The sequence below is a fragment of the Rhipicephalus microplus genome, chromosome 9, assembly GCF_043290135.1.
Source record: "Rhipicephalus microplus isolate Deutch F79 chromosome 9, USDA_Rmic, whole genome shotgun sequence".
Taxonomy (NCBI): domain Eukaryota; kingdom Metazoa; phylum Arthropoda; class Arachnida; order Ixodida; family Ixodidae; genus Rhipicephalus; species Rhipicephalus microplus.
In genome coordinates, this window is record NC_134708.1 from 35,062,661 (window position 1) to 35,080,832 (window position 18,172).

Consider the following 18,172-nt stretch of genomic DNA (forward strand, 5'->3'; position numbering starts at 1 on the left):
CATGCGCGTTAACTAAAAGCGGACTGCGGGTCTCCGTGTCCAAGTGGGGTCTGCTGTCCCCCATCACCCAATAGCAGCGATTGGCATGTTCCAGTAAGAAACACCGATACATCACTGCGTGCTTTGCGCCTCCCCACTTTTCTCTTACGCGCAACACCGCGACGGGTGCCAGCATCAACGCTATAATCAGTGTAAGCGTTAGTGCTCACTGCTTAGAATCTACACAAGGTTCCCTTTAGTGGGAGATCGTGCATGTATATATTTTTTTCGTCACCTGCTATGGCATCTTAGTTGCGCACAAGCAGCTCCAATAGGTCGAAACCTAGGCAGGCGTCAAGCACCATTGTTTGGAAACGTAAGTATGACGATTCTTTCAATGCAACAGAGAGCATCACATAGAGTGCTTTGCGCCCATTGCAGAAGCACCTTTTGCTAAGGCAAACCGCCGTCCTATCTGTCACTTGCTTTGCCATGACGGGGGACTACAGGAGACACCATGGCGAGATACGGCGACAAAAACGCCGAAAGTCATAGCGCATCGGGAGAGTCGCACTTAACAAATTGACTATTTTATAGAGGGTCTGTTATGCGCTAGTTTTCAGCTGATGGCTCCCTCCGTAAACCAAACGCGTAGAACAAACAGAGCGATTGCTGTCGAGCCGCTGTCCATTACAGTGAGGTGATTGTCGTCGCTTCTGTTCACTGTTATGGGGTGTCATACCGCTAGCAGGATAAAAGCTGTATACAGGACACCGCGTAAAGTCGACGTTGAATATCCAACGCATGTTTAGCTAAAATTTGATATCGAACGTGTACTTTATTGTGCGCTGCTCAAGATGGTGCCCCTCCAAACCGCTCCAGGCCGCTTAAGACGCTTACGCACGCTGAAAAAAAAATACAATAAGCAAGCACTCCAAAACAGCGTGTTAATGAATGCCCAGTTACGACCACTATACGAAAAAAAAAGGCAGCGGTTGGTAGCGCACCCCGCAAAAGGTAGGAGACGTCTAGTTCAACTTAATATCGCTATGGCACTCTAGGACGGGTAGCCCCATGGTTGCTTAATGAAATCAGGAATGTATTTGTGTGTGGTATTTGGTTAAGAATTCGTGAAATATTACTGGCGGTCACGTCTTCAAAGCACCTCAGTATGCAATATTTTCTTCCGAAACGGAGATCTATTATTTCATTCCTTGTACTTTTCAGACAATTATTTGCTCTACTATAACTTGTGGTAGCTGACATTGACACCATTTTTGTCTTTCAAACACAACACACAACACAGGATCATCTCGGCGTGCCCATATGTAGTGTGGTACAGCGTCTGAATCATGCCACGACCCTCGCTTTCATTTTTTTTCTAAACGCAATACGTCTAAGCGGACAAAAACTGTTAGAACAGTGTTCCTACTTGCGCGCGTAATTCAGAGCGATCAAACTATACTCGCATCATAAGTTTTCTTTTTATTTTTGAGAAGCGTTGCTGTAATTTACAAGAAAACTCTTCACTACGCGTCTCTTGCGCAACTCCTTAAGAAAATTTTGCAGCAGTTAGCTTCAGTCGCCACTGATTTTTACCGGAGGAATGGACTCAACACCTGCTCAGAGCAAAAAAGATTAAAAAAGTTAATCCTTGCTCCGCGCACGAGTTCATACATTTTAATGAGCTATCTAATAAAATAGCCTCTGTAAGCTATCGAGCAATAATCGAGCTTTTCTAAAAGGGAGAGGAGAGGGTTCGACAGATCGGAAGGATATTTCCTACTGTCAAATTAGGCTTTCGACAAATACGTCAAGTACGCCCAAAATAGCTATATTAATTTCGACAAAAACGAAGAACAACAAATCCAGGAATGAATACTGTGGTGGCACTCGCAGTACAAAATGAAGTGCTTAAAACCGCCAACACGAGGGAATCAAGGAGGAGTGCCAGGAATCATACCTGCAGGTCAGAACAACGAGATCTTTAAAAGACAAATAGCTCAACAGAGACGTAAAATGTCCGAAAAGTGAATCAGGAAGCGTTACAAAACATATGGAGAGATAAAAATCTAAAAGCGAGTAGGAAGGAGGAAGTGAGAAAATGGGAGCCTGTGTCCGCCTGATAGCAGATGACTTGAAGGAAAAAAAAACAGACAGTTTAGAGTATTGAGAAGGGAGAATGAAAGCCGTAATGACACATAGAATTGGGTGGTTTTGTAATCAGTGCGGGATGAAATAAATTACATTCATGCGTTAGGAGGGCCGAAGCGAATAAAGCCTTCGATTAAGAGAGCTACCATGGCATTGTTTACGAGCATTTGTCGGGTGACAGATTGCACAACACTGCATCCTCAGTATTTTGTCTGGGGCGCGCAAGTGTCTCACCTTTCCAAACCAATCGCTTTTCTTTTTTGCTTTTGTCCCTAAATTGTTCCTGCATTAACAGCAGCTGGCTTTCCCGTGGCTTCTACGAACAGCTGAAGAGGCAGTATCTATGAGGAAGAGATTTTCGTCCGGAAAAGGGAGTCGGATCAAGGGTTGGGGACACTTGGCCACAATATGAGTTTTCTTCTGTTTCTGCAAGAAGGCTGCAGAAGCCCACGATGTTATTTATTAACCTTAATTTTGCTTTCAGAAAACCATGTGTCATTTTTCTGAGATCTACACTGGGTGCTTACTTTGAACGTTAATCAATTTAATTTATTGTTTTTGGTTTTCAATTACGAATGCACCTAATGACGATTTTCGAAATGTCCAGATGTCGGTTACTTGTTCGTTGAAGCTGAGCATTGGTGTGATGTTCGGCCGAAAAGAAATCCACTGCAAAGAGCATTTGTTTTGCGGCAGAAACTTTTTGATAACAATATGAGAGTGAAAACGGCTGAATGGAAACCCGTTTAGATAACTCAGCCCACAAGTTTACATAAAGCTTTTACCCTGAAATCTCTCCTGCTAGAATATCAAATATTTATATTGTTGCCGAACATTTTTCTCATACAGGTGAGGCAAATATTGGTGATAGCAACATATTCCTAACTTCATATTTCTAAATTCCTCATTTCAGTCAGATAATGTGCGTAATTTAGACTGGCTCTATTGCCTAGTGAGCTTTAGCGTTCAAAAGCAACTCACTGATTAGAGAAGGCATACTTAAGAACAGTAGGTATATTCAACTGTTTGCAGCTTTTTAAAGCGGGCTTATACTACACCATACACATTCTCCAGCACTCCACCTTTATTGAAACACGACCACTAAGAACGGAATAGAATACAAGTCTTTTGAGCCAGCAGCCGAGCAGCGCAACTACTATACCACTGTGGCGTAGAACGAATACATTTGAATTAGTATGGAGTATTCTTGTATAATAAGCAGCTGTAAATATGTCTACAGCGGCTTATCATGTGTGATGGGCTGGAAGAATTTGTAGGTGCTTGTTGTAACTGAATAGAAACTGTAGCTTTCACGTAAGCCAGACAACAATTGTAACACAAGTTTAACTTCTTTTTCATTTTCTCGTAAGCACACGTTTATTATCAGAAACTCTAATGTCACAAACTGCAATACAATATGTTTGTATAGTTTTTGTGCTGACAGTATAACTGCATTGGTTATGTCACAGTTCTCAGTCATCCCTTTCAAAATGGTTACCTTTGCTTGACTGTAGTTATAAAGACGAGTGAAGCCTTCGAAAGAACCCAAGTTTCCTTGAAGGTTCTTCCTCTATTCCCTTTTTGTTTGCTGGTAATATCAATCTCTACAAAACTATTTCGTCAACTACTCCACAGAAAATTGTTTCTTACGCTTGAAAAAAGTGGGCGATAAACTGCTTCATTACGTCATATACTTCGCTATAAAAGTTCATATGCAGAAAAAAAAGCAAAAGTTCATCGAACCCTTCTTTATGCAGCCTTGATATCCAATATACGCAATCCTCGCTACAGCGAAGTACGTGCATGTACTTTTTTCAACCTTGAGCGAGGGACATGTATCTCACACTCGAGCTCAAGAAATCTCGTGTGCATTGTTGAAATGCATTACGATTGCGTACTATACGCTCTTTTCTCAACCTTGACTAAGACACGCGTCTAAAGAGAAACAAGCCGGAAAAGAATCACGCGTTTTCTCTCGGTATCGTGACCATATTCTGTTCGAGGCTGACGATAAAAGACAAAACATGGAAGTTTGCGGACGTTTTATGCTAGTCAGGTCGTTTCACTGTCTGTCAAGAAATCCCTTGGATCGGTTTATTTCAACTTCTCTTGACTTGAATATAAAGTACATAAGTATTCTTTGGCTCAAGCTTGAGTACGCCGTACTACTCGATATTCGTACCACATATTCGCATACCCTTCCAAGTTGCCAAACACAGAAGCCCCAGCAACGGGTAATCTTTGTTTGTTTTTTTTCTTTTTATAAAGTCATACGCCAAGTGGTCTCTTGGCGATTCACCAGCTGGGCTCTGTTATTCAGGAGCGTGGTGCGAAATTTTTGTGGCAATTAGGGGGGGGGCGAGTTCAGTCAATTTGATCTACGGAGTGATAATCTAGCGAGTTAGCATGTTCGGGATCGGCGCAATAAAACGACGCAAAACAATGTTTATAACATATAGCTTCACATTGCGTGGAGTGCCGAGGCACTCCTACATTAAGCAAAACTAACATTATTAGCAGGAATCATAACCGAGCAACTTGCGAAAAAAACAGATGCCTTTCACATACATAACAGCAACAATACGTGTACCAGCGTACCCACTATTGCCCTGCTGCCAAAAGAAATTTTGCATTGAGCAGGCAGACGTGGTATCTTCTTTCCTGTCTTTTTTATGCTGTTTAACCACGTGTGTGCATAAAAGTGTACGCGGAAATAAATAAAGATTCGTTGAGAGTGTGGTGCTTGTATTGGAGTTTTATTCACTGTCAGGGTGTTGTATTTTTTCGTGACGCCGGTTCATGATCATGAGCTTTGTGTATACGTGTGCATATTTGTGTGTGTGCATGTACACATCCACACACTAATGAAATGGAGTCGATGGCACATTGAGTAGAACCCTCTCCGCCTTAAAGCTTCTGGCTACGCCTATGTTCATAAGGCAAATTTCAATCTAATCGGGATGTTCGACATACCCTTCAATTTGGCGGCCGAGAAACTGTTAAGAGTTATTAAAGAAGAGAAGCCTTCTGTGGAAAGTCCTACTTGCCACGACAATGGAAGACTGGATTCGGGGTGATATTCCATCTCCTTTTTTTTTTCTCTATAGGATGATGTCAGTTTTCCGATTTGCAGAGTTAAAGAGACCCTCGGTTTTGTAACGGATAGCGAGCACTATCTGCGTTGTACTCAGCAATGAATACGGCAGGATATTAGTGTAAGTGGAGCGGGAACAACGACTGCTGAGTGCGGAATAGGCCAAGTCAGCATACACGCGGAGACGACAAAGATCCATCGAAATATAAGAAAACAATGACAAAACATGTTCCTACTGAAGGAATCAGTACAAAAGAGGGAGGTCGCAGCGGTAACGTGGACAGGTAAGCATTATTCATGAGAAGACCGCGACCAAACCAAGTCAGCCGCATGTGCAACTTTAACAACGCAACGATCAACCCATGCAGGTACGAAGAGGCGCCACGTTCATGAGAAACCGTCGTCCGCATCATATGGCCATGGGAGAAACAGGGATTTCTTGGTACCGCTAATCCACGAACTAAAGCCGATTAAATCCGTAAACAGATTTTTCACGCAGCCACGTCCTTTGCGTGCTCTCACTTTCAGCAACACCTTTTGCAGTAGGGCTTCTTTTTGTACGTTGATATATTTTGCTACCGATATAATAGGGATTGTGCTGTTGACAAAATAGGGAATATATCGAAAATTGCGAGTAATTTAGCCAGTCAATGTAGTTTACCGATACGCAAAGCTAATCTTCCGGCACGAGCCCAAGCCATTCTCTATGCACTTCTGAGCGTGGCCTGCTTACGTACTCACTAAGGCACAGTCAAGACAAAAGCCTTAGATGCCAGAACAAAAATGAATATCCATAGGTGTCAGCGGTGTTAACAAGTGTGGCGCGCATTATCCTCATCATACCACGACTAATCCTTTGACGTTGTCACGACGTCATCGTGCAGGCACAGTATATATGCTCACGCTACCTGGCATGGGTACACGGTGAAAGGTAGGCCAGTCTCGGAGTATCTGCGAAACCACGAGAGTTGCATAAAGTTTTCAATTACTCCGATCTAAGAATCAGTGCGAACCCACGAAGGTCGCCAAAGGCTTTAGTGCGCGATCAATGCATTGAATTAGAAGAAAAGGAAGATTACTATCACGTTGAAGTTGTCTTATGGGAATGCAGTTGAAAAAATGTCACTTTTTTCAGCAGTTATTATTGACACTCAGTGACCACCTGTATGGTGATGCGTATCCTTTTGTGAGTGTCTGTACTATGCATGTAGTATGTCTTTTTTTTTCAATTTTTATTGCTCTGATGGTCCAAAACAAAGACAGGATATCATCCACTGCACAGCCTATCTGTTTTCTGCATTGTTGTCAGATTTTTTTAACTTCAATCTCATGCCTCTTAACCATCTTTTTTACCTGCAGTTCATCGAAATTTTTCCGCGATATAGCTGAACAACCCCACTGGGTAGCGACAATGAACGTCAAAATAAAAAATCTCACCATTCCATCACCCAGACTCTACTGTGAGCCGAGGACGTCCACTATGTGATTGAGTAGGCTGTCCGGCTGGACGTGAGCGATGACTGCCTCTCCACTTGCAGTACCCAAAAGCTTGATACAAGCGCGCACTCCCAGAACCAATATATCGCGCACTTCGGGTCAGCCTCGTGAAACACACGTTATGGTTGAACACATCATATCTGACAGAAGACGTGAACGGAAAGACATACTTCCCGTTAACAACAGTAAACTGATCAAAGAAAATGTCCCAGTATCCACAAGCGATCGCGGGAAACGCAGGGAGCACCATAATATCTTACTGCTGTTTCATTCTCCCGTTATTATTTGGAAGCTGCGGGGGCTCTCATGGCATAGAAAGGTTTTCTGCCTTACGCACCGCATTGATTGAGGCTTGTGTAACGATGTTGCGAAAGCTTGAAACATGCTGCGCTTCATTTCCCGTCAGCATGTCTACCACTTTGTGAAATTTCGTGTCTTGTGTCAGGAGTCAGCGAAAGAGAGGCAATGAGGCGCTTACTCGGCAAACAGAAGAGGCTCCATACGTATCACCAATACTTTGTCTAGGTGAGGTTCTGCCATAAAACTACTCTTGAAAAAAAAAGCCTCTGAGGTACCACGCCATTAAAGGTAACCAAGGCGTAATTCAAAGTTTTTACCGATTATACGACGAGCGTCTTGTGCGAACAGTATAGAAAAAGACACGTTTCAGGGTTGCTTTCTCCGAATTAAAGTGACCGTGAGAGCAATGTCCTTATATGAAACTGAAAAACGGTAGGCTTCAAGCATTTCAATCGAAAATTGTGATTTATTTGTTGATACACCCAGTTAGAGAAAATTGTGTTTTGCAAAAACCTAGACACCGACTTGTTGTAGTGAACATCAAAGAGATTATAAAAGAAGCAGTAATTCCATGTGCAGTAGCTTTTATACGCTGCGCGGCTCTGGTGCGGACATTGCAGTATATTCGAAAGGTCAGTCTAGACACTCCGCTATATATATCACCTTGTATCGAAAAGAATGTAGGAGATCAAACAAAAAAGAAAGCCTGAAAAGATACGCAGCCTACGTTGAAAGGTATCGAATGACATCAGTTCACACTTATTTTGGATTGAGAAACGGGCCAATTTTCAGCATGGCTCTCTCCACGTCTCTTCCTCTTTACGACAAGTTCATTTCAATGGAAAACAAGCTGCTCAATGAATGTAAAACAAAGCGATGACGTTCTGGTCAAGATTTCTTAACTTAGACCACTGGCGTTTCGAAGGTAACAGGAGATCGTAGACTGTTTTTGAAGGATAATATCAGGTGTTCTTGGCCATATACTTATCAGAACACTGCGCAGCCATACAATACTGCACTGTGTTCTAAATAATGACGGAATTGGTATGACTCATTAACGAATTTGGCGCTATATTTAGATGATTCAGTTGGATAATTTTCCTATTACCTTATTGCCCCCTTTTCTTGTGAGCGCCCTTGTGTCAAATTGTGGAGAACATAATTCCAAATCGAAACCGGCTTCATCATGGGCGATGGTTAGCAGAGTTATTATTCGAATATTCTCCACTCATAAAATGATTTGTCATCATCGGCTCTCAGCACACTTTATACCTATCATTTTCAAGTCCGGGGCTTAAAATCGCACAAACATATACAACCGATTAGATAAGCCACACGAAAACTCGAAAATTTAGAATAGTGAGACCGGAGATTAACGCCGTTAAATTGAAAGTGCAACAAATCGGGCGAATATTTCAAAATATTTCAAGGAATTTTTGTGAGAAGAGTTGTTTCTTCCAAATGAAAAGCATACAAACTTCTTTGTGGACCTAGGCACCTCCTTTTACCTTTTTTGAAGCCATTAACGGCGCCAGAGTTACTAGCAAAGATCTTTCGGGACAAAGTAGTGGCATCTATGAAAATGTGTCAGATAGAAGTATCACTCTCATTTCATAATTGTTGTGAGAAAAGTTTCTCTGCTCGACAACCGAGTGTTTAACAGTTTACACCAACACCATAGCGAGATTGAACCTTATCTACGCTTTTTTGGAACATCGACCAGGGCTCTTGTTTCCAGCTCTTTTATGCGAAAAAGCCCAAGAAGCAACAGACATTTATTTTTTTTATGAGTAGCCTTGTTTTCCTTATTCGAGTCAGAAGGATTTTCCGATACTCGACAAAGCACATTGTCTCATGTCCTCGCCTTTTTATTGGCTCTTTTACAAAAGAGCTCCCAACGTTCATCTTTCAGAAATAGTGAGAGAATGGGAAGCGTGTATTCAAGAACCTTGAGAGGCCTTGCTCTAGGAAGACGCTGAACCAGAGGGTGTTTCCATCAAGACGGACGCCGATCGTTATCAGCAATTCTCGAATCCAAAGATGCCCATGTGAAGGCAGCGACAGGCACAAACGATCTTTGGGTGGTGGTTTTCTTTGTTTACACTTTTTTTCTTCTAGATGGCGAACCAGACCACGCACCCCAAAGAAAGAAAAAACTCTCCCTGTTTCGAATCTACCTGTAGGTCTCTCTTCATCAAGCCATTAAGCACAGTACGAACAAAAAGGCAGGACATAACAAACATCCTTGTAGGATTGGCGTTCGAGAGTGGTATCAGGATAAGTGTGCCAGAACTGGTTTTCCTCAGTTAATACAGCTCAACCACACTCGCTCCAGTAAAGGGGAGAGAGCACTTACCCATTTCACTTGTCTGCGACCTGCGTTTTTTTGTGTGTACTTTCGACATCTTTTAAAACATGAACAGCGACAAGCATTTGCAATGTTAGAGTTCCCGCCATGCAGTCATAACTGTGGGCACGTGAAGTGCTATTAAACTGGAGTGCTGGGCAGCCATCAGTGGTGAGGACGAGATGATGCGCACTATACCGTTTCTGATTCATGCCGCATTTCGCATTTCATTTAGCACCGATAGTACGGAAGCATGCATCGCAAACTCTTGCAAGCTGCATGACTTTTTTTCCTAGTTCTTCATTATTTAAAGGTTAAATCGAAACCTAAAACATCATAGTGGTGGTGATTATTGTTTTCCAAACAATTTGCAAGTGAGTGACTTCTTAGTTTCAGCACGAATTACGCAATAATCTCGCATTCATTATCACAAGGTCATCATTGTAGAAAGAAAATATGCTTGCATAATTCCTGCTGTTTCTCATGGATGTAATAAAGACATCACTTGACGCACTTGCACGTGTACATTGTGCAGTTTCGGTGGAGTAGAGTAGCTAGTTGCTGTGGCATAAAAAAAATCCCCGATTGATTTCTTGTTTCTATTCTTACGCGAGTCCACGGCAAGACGCAATTGAGCAGCTGCGATGTGTGACATGACTCTAGTGCAAGTACATTATCAAACCTATGCCAACAAAAGCTTGGTTAAGTCGACGATATGTAGGCCCTTCGAAAAGGCTCTTCTCTCTCGGAGGCTGTCAGATAAGGAATGGAGAATGTCCTAACAAGGCGCGAATATTGTTCTGGTTCCGCATGCATTTTCTATACGCATTTTCTATTTCTGAAGGAGCTGAAAGTCAACAGGCTGTGGAAGAGGGAGAATGGTAATCAAGTCTTCTACTCATTGCCCAGCAGGCCACTCACCTTCTGATGCGTCGTAATCTTAGGCAGCCTCTTTGGAAATGACGGTGAGAAAAATGAGAAGCGAAGTGAGAAAAGATCACAGGATAGGAGGTATAGGTTGATGAGGAAAGATATAGGGACAGATAAAAGGATAGGCAGAAATGACATCTTTTGGTTCGCACGGCGGAGATCAATAGTCAGTTGGAAATAGAGGCAAGCAGCAGTCTCACACATTGTAGGCAAGCTGGCCGACCAAGTGTCTCCCTCGATCCTCGAGAAGAAACTTTGTAATGCTTTTCTCCTGCTCGAATCAACTATAATGAGGTTAGGATGAGAACCGACACTGTAGAAAGCCGATAGCTGATGTACAAATAATGATTTAAGGCAGGGGTCAGCTACATGCGTCCTGCGTGCTGCACGCGGCCCACGTGGTAGTATTATGGGGCCCCCGGCACGGCGCCATGAGGCCTCTCGCTTTCCATTGCGAGTTCTTATCTGACATGGTAGTTTTGACCTGAAATGGCGTACTCGCTCACATTGAGCATAATCTTGAAGCTAGCTCTTATATTAGCGTAATTTCGCCAAATTTTTCAGCCTTTTCTGCAAGCTCCCTCTTTTCTCCTAATATTTTCTGCGTGGCGTCCCGGTTGTGTTGGCTTAAAGGAATAAAATAGCACATTCGGCTATCGGAACATACTCATTACGGATCAGCGCACAAAAAAGCCATAGATGAGGCATACATGCCAGCGCTTGCGTGAAACTGCTGAAGCGTTTAAAACAATAAAAGCAAGAGAAATGTGCGTGAGCCCACCTACAATCTTTCTCACAGATGCTGAGATTTTGTATCTGCAGCATACGTGATTGCACGCTTCGTGGTGGTTGTGAAGAATTTTTTTTTGCCTTCTTGTATGCGTATGTAAGGCACGTTTCTTCCATTAATGTTTCACTTGTTCGCGCTTGTGTCGTCCCCTTTTGTGCGCTTAACGTGATGCACTTGATGGAACTTAGCCCTCCGTCTCAAAAGCCCTGATTTAGAGGGGGGGGGGGGGAGTGATTTTTTGTTTGCATTTTTTGTGGTTCTTTTGTGGGTGGTGCGAGAACTAAACGTATTTCAGCCTCAGCTATCAGCAGAGGCATGAACATATACGCGCATAAGAAGAACAGCAGTGTGCTGTTCTATTCATGTGCGTATGAGTGCACACATAAACGTGCACACATGAACGAGTGGCCAAACTACCCATAACATATATATATATATATATATATATATATATATATATATATATATATATATATATATATATATATATATATATTGTAGGCATCTATTATGCGCTTCATCCTCATCTGAACATCAGTCAATCATCATCATATGTTCTGGCTGACAATCATCATCTGCTTGGCACGAGCGCTTCTTTGTCGGGTCCGTTGCGCTTGTTCGTTCCCGAGTTCACGGCCAATAAACCTCGCTACAACCGAGTCGTCATACGTGGTGGAGGTGGATTGACGTTCCCAGTACCTCTACTTACAACGCCTACTCGCTGGAGCTCCGTTCAGGCCGCCGCCTGGACCCTCAGTCCGCCAACATGTCTCAGAGTGAGTGGGTGGATGCCCTTTCGGCTCCCGTCTCTGCGCTGCAAGCCGTCACTGCGCCGCAAGCCCCTCCTCTTTACATCGTAAACCACCAGCGTGACCCTCCGATCTTCGCTGGTCTCTGCGGCGAAGATGTGGAGGACTGGCTCGATAACTACGAGCGGGTAAGCGCAACTAATCACTGGGACGACTCTAACAAGCTCCGCCGAGTATCGCTTTATCTCACGGGCGTTGCCAAGACATGGTTCTTGAACCATGAGATCGACCTCACCGACTGGCCTGCCTTCAAGCAGCAGCTTCGCCAAGTATTCGGCACGCCAGCCGTTCGATCCGCTCTAGCGAGGAGGGCCCTAGATACTCGCCAACAACATCCCGGCGAGTCATACACATCTTATATCGAGGATGTCCTTGCGCTTTGCCGGCGCGTCAATTCTTCGATGTCCGAGTCGGACAAACTGCGCCACATCCTGAAGGGCATCGGAAGCATTGCCTACAATGCCCTTGTTGCCCAGAATCCTTCTACTGTCACGGACGTCGTCTCTACGTGTCAGCGTCTCGACGAACTTGATTCTGTTCGCCTTCAGTCGGGCAATAGTGAACACCGTACCGCAGACCGGGACCTGCGTGACATGATACGGGAGATCATACGAGAAGAACTTCAATAAATGGGCATCTCACAACCTTCTCCATCTGTCACACAGCCTTCAAGCATGGCCCTCCGTGACATCGTAAGGGAGGAACTAACATCATTCACCGGTCCAGCCTACGTCCAGCCACCTCCGTCTAGCCCTCCAACGTACGCGCAAGTTGCGGCCGCGCCTCCTCGCAACGTAAACTCTACTTCACCGCTGCCATCATTCACGCCGGTTGCTGCTGCACCACCGGTCCACTTCCGGCCAATCCCACCCGACCCTTCGTCAGTCCACGTGAGTGCGCTATCTCCCGGTGTGCCGAACGCCCTCTACTACCCGCCTTGGCGCCCGTCTCGCCCAACATGCTTTTACTGTGGATATCGTGGCCATATATCGCGCTTCTGCCGCAAGCGCCAGCAGGACGAGCGTCGCGGGTACGACATGCGCGAACGGGACTTTTCCAGAGGGGATTCTTACGCTCGGCGTTATTCATCTGGACAGCAGCGGTCTCCATCTCCGCCCGCGTCGACTGAGACGCGGAACACTTACCGTTCAAGCAGACGCCGATCACCTTCGCCCTTCCGTCGCTCCTCCTCTCCTCTGCGGCCAGCCTCGTTTACTACTGATAACCGGTCGGAAAACTAAATGATGCAGTTTTCGGAGGAGAAACTGCATGTAACAGTAGGACTCATATTCCTCCAGCACGCCCGTTCAACATGGTTTCTGTTACGGTGGAAGGAGTTCTCGTGGACGCTTTGGTGGACACCGGTGCTACAGTTTCTGTGATTAGGTATGATTTGTGCAAACGCCTGAAGAAAGTAATGACACCTTATAATGGACCCAATCTAGTCGAAGCCCAGGGGAACGCTATCCGCCCTTTTGCTCTTTGTACTGCTCGTGTGTTTATTGATGACATTTTGCATTACATCGAGTTCACTGTGCTTACCCGGTGCTCTCACCAGCTAATTCTAGGGTGGGACTTCCTATCTTCTTCTTCAGCCGCTATATGTTGTGGTGAACGGATTCTGCATCTAACTAATACGGACTCCATGTTCGACGAAGGCGTCTACAAGCCTCTACGCCTGTTCGCTCGCGAAGATCTCGAACTACCGCCACACCAAGAACGAATTGTGACCCTGATCTCTAAGGACATCGACCACGGTGATGTCTTGGTGTCCCCTTCGTCGACTTGCGTCGCAAAAGGCATAGCCCTTGCATCAGGTGTCGTACGCTTTCACCATGGCTCCGCGCTCGTCATTGCTACGAATGAAACGCCAGAGAAAGTTCTCCTGCCAGAGGGCACTGCAGTAGCCTATGTTGTGGATGCTGAGCCTGTCAGCGTCACGCCACTTAACCCTGCCTCTACCAACGACCGTTCTATGAGTAAGCCTGCCTCATCCTCTCCCTTCACAGCTCTTATCAGTGATGACTTAACAGCTATGCAGGCGCAGCAGTTGCTTGTGTTATTAACGAAACACGCCGATTCTTTCGACACCTGCTCCTCAACGTTGGGCCGAACTACCACTGCAGCGCATCGCATTCAGACGGAGGGAACATCTATTGTACATCGCCGCCCGTACCGCGTGTCTCTCGCTGAGCGAAAAATCATCGAGGAAAACGTCGCTGACATGCTCCAACGAGAAATAATTCGTCCATCAACTAGCCCTTGGTCATCCCCTGTTGTTTTGGTACGGAAAAAAGATGGCTCCGTGCGCTTTTGCGTTGATTACCGGGCACTTAACAACATCACACGCAAGGACGTATACCCCATGCCACGCATCGACGACGCCCTTGATTCACTTCAAGGCGCCGAATACTTTTCAAGCCTTGATTTGCGTTCGGGATATTGGCAAATTCCCATGCGCGATGACGACAAAGAAAAAACGGCATTTGCAACCCCCGATGGCCTATACGAATTTAACGTGATGCCTTTCGGGCTCTGCAATGCGCCCGCGACGTTTGAACGCATGATCGACACCGTCCTGCGTGGTCTGAAATGGAAGACGTGTCTCTGCTACCTTGATGACATTATCATCTTTTCATCAACGTTTTCTCAGCACCTGAGCCGCTTGGATGACGTCCTAACATGCCTCGCCGGTGCGGGTCTGCAGCTCAACACTAAGAAGTGCCGTTTCGCCACCAAATCCATCAAGGTTCTCGGTCATGTCGTCAGCAAGGACGGTATTCGCACTGACCCCGAAAAGATCGCTGCCGTCCTTCGATTTCCATGCCCCACAAGGCTTAAGGATTTGCGAAGTTTTCTTGGCCTCGCATCATATTTTCGTCGCTTCATACAAAATTTCGCTTCAATAGCTGCGCCACTTCACAAACTACTTGCATCTAATGCACCATTTGTGTGGTCCGAGGAATGTCAGTCGGCGTTTCACCTATTGAAGAAAGCTTTGACGTCAGAGCCTGTACTCTGCCATTTTGATGACACCGCCCCAACACTCCTGCATACCGACGCCAGCGGCTGCGGTATAGGTGCTGTTCTCCTCCAACGCGATAACTCTGGACGGGAAAGGGTCATCGCATATGCTAGCCGAGTGCTAACTTCTACCGAAAAAAACTATACCATCACTGAGCAGGAGTGCCTCGCTGTGGTTTGGTCCATACAAAAGTTCCGTCCTTATCTGTACGGCCGTCAATTCACCATCGTAACGGACCACCACGCCTTATGCTGGCTTTCTACAATGAAGAACTTGTCCGGACGCTTGGGTCGTTGGATTTTACGCCTACAGGAGTATCAGTTTGAGATTATTTATAAATCGGGCAAAAAACATCAAGACGCCGACGCTCTTTCTCGTTGCCCACTACCTACAGCGTCGTTCGACACTCCAGCTGCCACCTCCAACGACACTAGTGCGGACGTGACTGCCACTTCTGTTGCCTTGCTCGCCTCGCTGTACCAACCGCCAATCGACGATGAACAACCCTTCAGTTCTCACCAGCAGGCTGACCCGTATTGTCGGCGCATTATAGACCACCTTTCAGGAGCTACGCGTCCACCCAATGCACGCCTTCGTCGACAACTCGAGCACTTCAAGTTTCAGGACGGTGTGCTGTATCGTCACATATATCATCCTGACGGCACACGCTGGGTACCTGTTCTGCCACGCGCTCTTCAACATCATGTACTTAACGCCTTTCATGACGATTTGACTGCTGGCCACCTAGGCTTTCAAAAAACATACGACCGCATTCGAAGCCGCTTTTATTGGCCTGGGATTTCTACCAGCGTGGCAAAGTACGTGGGTTCCTGCTCTCCATGCCAACTTCGCAAACTTCCGACATCTCCCCCAGCTGGTCAGTTACAGCCAATGACGTGCCCTACAACACCTTTCGAGGTCGTCGGTGTCGATCTTTATGGACCCTTCCTTGTTACTGGTGCTGGAAATAGATGGATAGTCACCGCCGTAGACCATATGACACGCTACGCCGAGACAACTTCAGTAGCTACTGGTTCAGCATCGGAAGTTGCTGACTTCGTCCTTCACGCCATAATACTACGTCATGGTGCACCTCGTGTACTTCTGAGTGACCGTGGAAAGGTGTTCTTATCACAGCTTTTAGGTGAAGTTCTTCGCGTTTCTGGTACCACACACAAGATGGCGTCTAGCTACCATCCTCAAACAAATGGTCTGACCGAGAGATTTCATCGAACCCTTGCCGACATGATCGCCGTATACATTCAACCGGATCACAGAAACTGGGATAACTTCTACCGTTCCTCACTTTCGCCTACAACACCGCTGTTCAGCGCACAACAGGCTACTCACCGTTTTAACTCGTTTACGGACGTTCACCTACTTTCTTTATCGATGTTTCCTTCTTCACCAGCAATGGCCCTACATCACCATCTTCTGGCGAAGAATATATTTCTCGCCTTGCCCAGTGCCGCCAGCGCGCTCGTATGAACACGGAAGCTACGCAACAAGCAAGGAAGGCCGTCTACGACACCTCTCATCGTGTGTTATCATTCCGACCGGGTGACGAGGTGCTGCTATTGACACCAATTCGCACACCTGGTCTCTGCGACAAGTTCCAGCCTCGATTCATCGGCCCATATGTTGTTTTAGAGCAGACTTCACCTGTCAACTATCGTGTGACGCCTCTTGTCGTGCCAACTGACCGCCGTTACCGCAGCACCGAAATTGTGCACGTTTCCCGCATGAAGCTTTTCACACGACGTTCCTCGTCACCTTGACTACCCGCCCGCAGCGGCCAGGCTGGTCGCTTTCACGGGGGGGGGGGGGGGGAATCAGTGTAGGCATCTATTATGCGCTTCATCCTCATCTGAACAGCAGTCAATCATCATCATATGTTCTGGCTGACAATCTGCTTGGCACGAGCGCTTCTTTGTCGGGTCCGTTGCGCTTGTTCGTTCCCGAGTTCACGGCCAATAAACCTCGCTACAACCGAGTCGTCATAATATATATATATATATGTGTGTACTGAAGAAATGTTTTGGGTCCACTGGCTAAACGGGCCACGTGGCTGAGTTAAGCACATTTCAGTGATACATCATGACGTTTAACTCAGCAGGCTCCCCCCTCATCAACTTCCACCCGTAGCTTGAAAAGAACACCAAAGTACCATGCTTGCGACCATTGTCGCTGTCACGTTCCACCGGTTCTGCGAACCTTTTCCTTAGTTGCTCTTGAAGCCTGGGGAAGAGGGCCACGTCGGAATGATGTGGTAAATGCTTAAAAAACAGAAAAAACAAACAAGCAAGGGTCGCGCGTGTAGAACTTCACATAACCGGACAAAAGTGCGGGATAGGCATATGCCAAGAAGCTAGGATATCAGGTCTGTGGCTCAAGCATGTTTAAAAAATAATGAAGGTTTTTTTTTACATTTTTACCGCGGGGGTCGAATATGTCATTTACTCGATTGTCTGAAGAGTGATTTCATAGAAGGGGGGGGGAGGAGGCTGAGGAATCTCTGACAGTTGCCCATTTTTATCAAATGCGCGGGCTTATGTGCATGTCCGAACACGTGCTCTGGGCGATATCCGAAGAGAAGAAAAAAGATCAAAAAATGTTTGGCGAGGATAATTATTGTCCTAAATCTTCCAGAGCGCCAATTGAAGATAAAGTATGCCTGGAGTAATATTTACACCAGCTTCTAATGAATTAAATTTATAAATCAAATATGATTCACGCTGTTCACGTTACCTTGTATTCGAGAAGCCGAGAAACCGCTTTGTAAGCATGTAACCTTGATGGAGTCAAATTAGTGGTTTCCGGAGTGTATTTGTCGAGACAGATACAGACCAAAAAGCAAACGAACATGTGGACGGTGGTTATTGAAGCGGATGCAGAAAGCTGTGTCACTCTTTCCTATGTATTGAATACCGCACATTCCACACTCAAGAAGGTATATTAGATTAAAGCTATTAGACTACTGCTGCAGCCGCCTATTTTCCCACATGTCCTCCCCTCCACTGCGTGCGTGGCTTCTTTCACGTACAGAGTAGCTTTACAGGCAAAGCACGCTTTACAAATTTACGTGGTTCTTTTGTTTGAGATATTAGACGGTTCATGTATGTATGTATGTATGTATGTATGTATGTATGTATGTATGTATGTATGTATGTATGTATGTATGTATGTATGTATGTATGTATGTATGTATGTATGTATGTATGTGTGTATGTATGTATGTATGTATGTA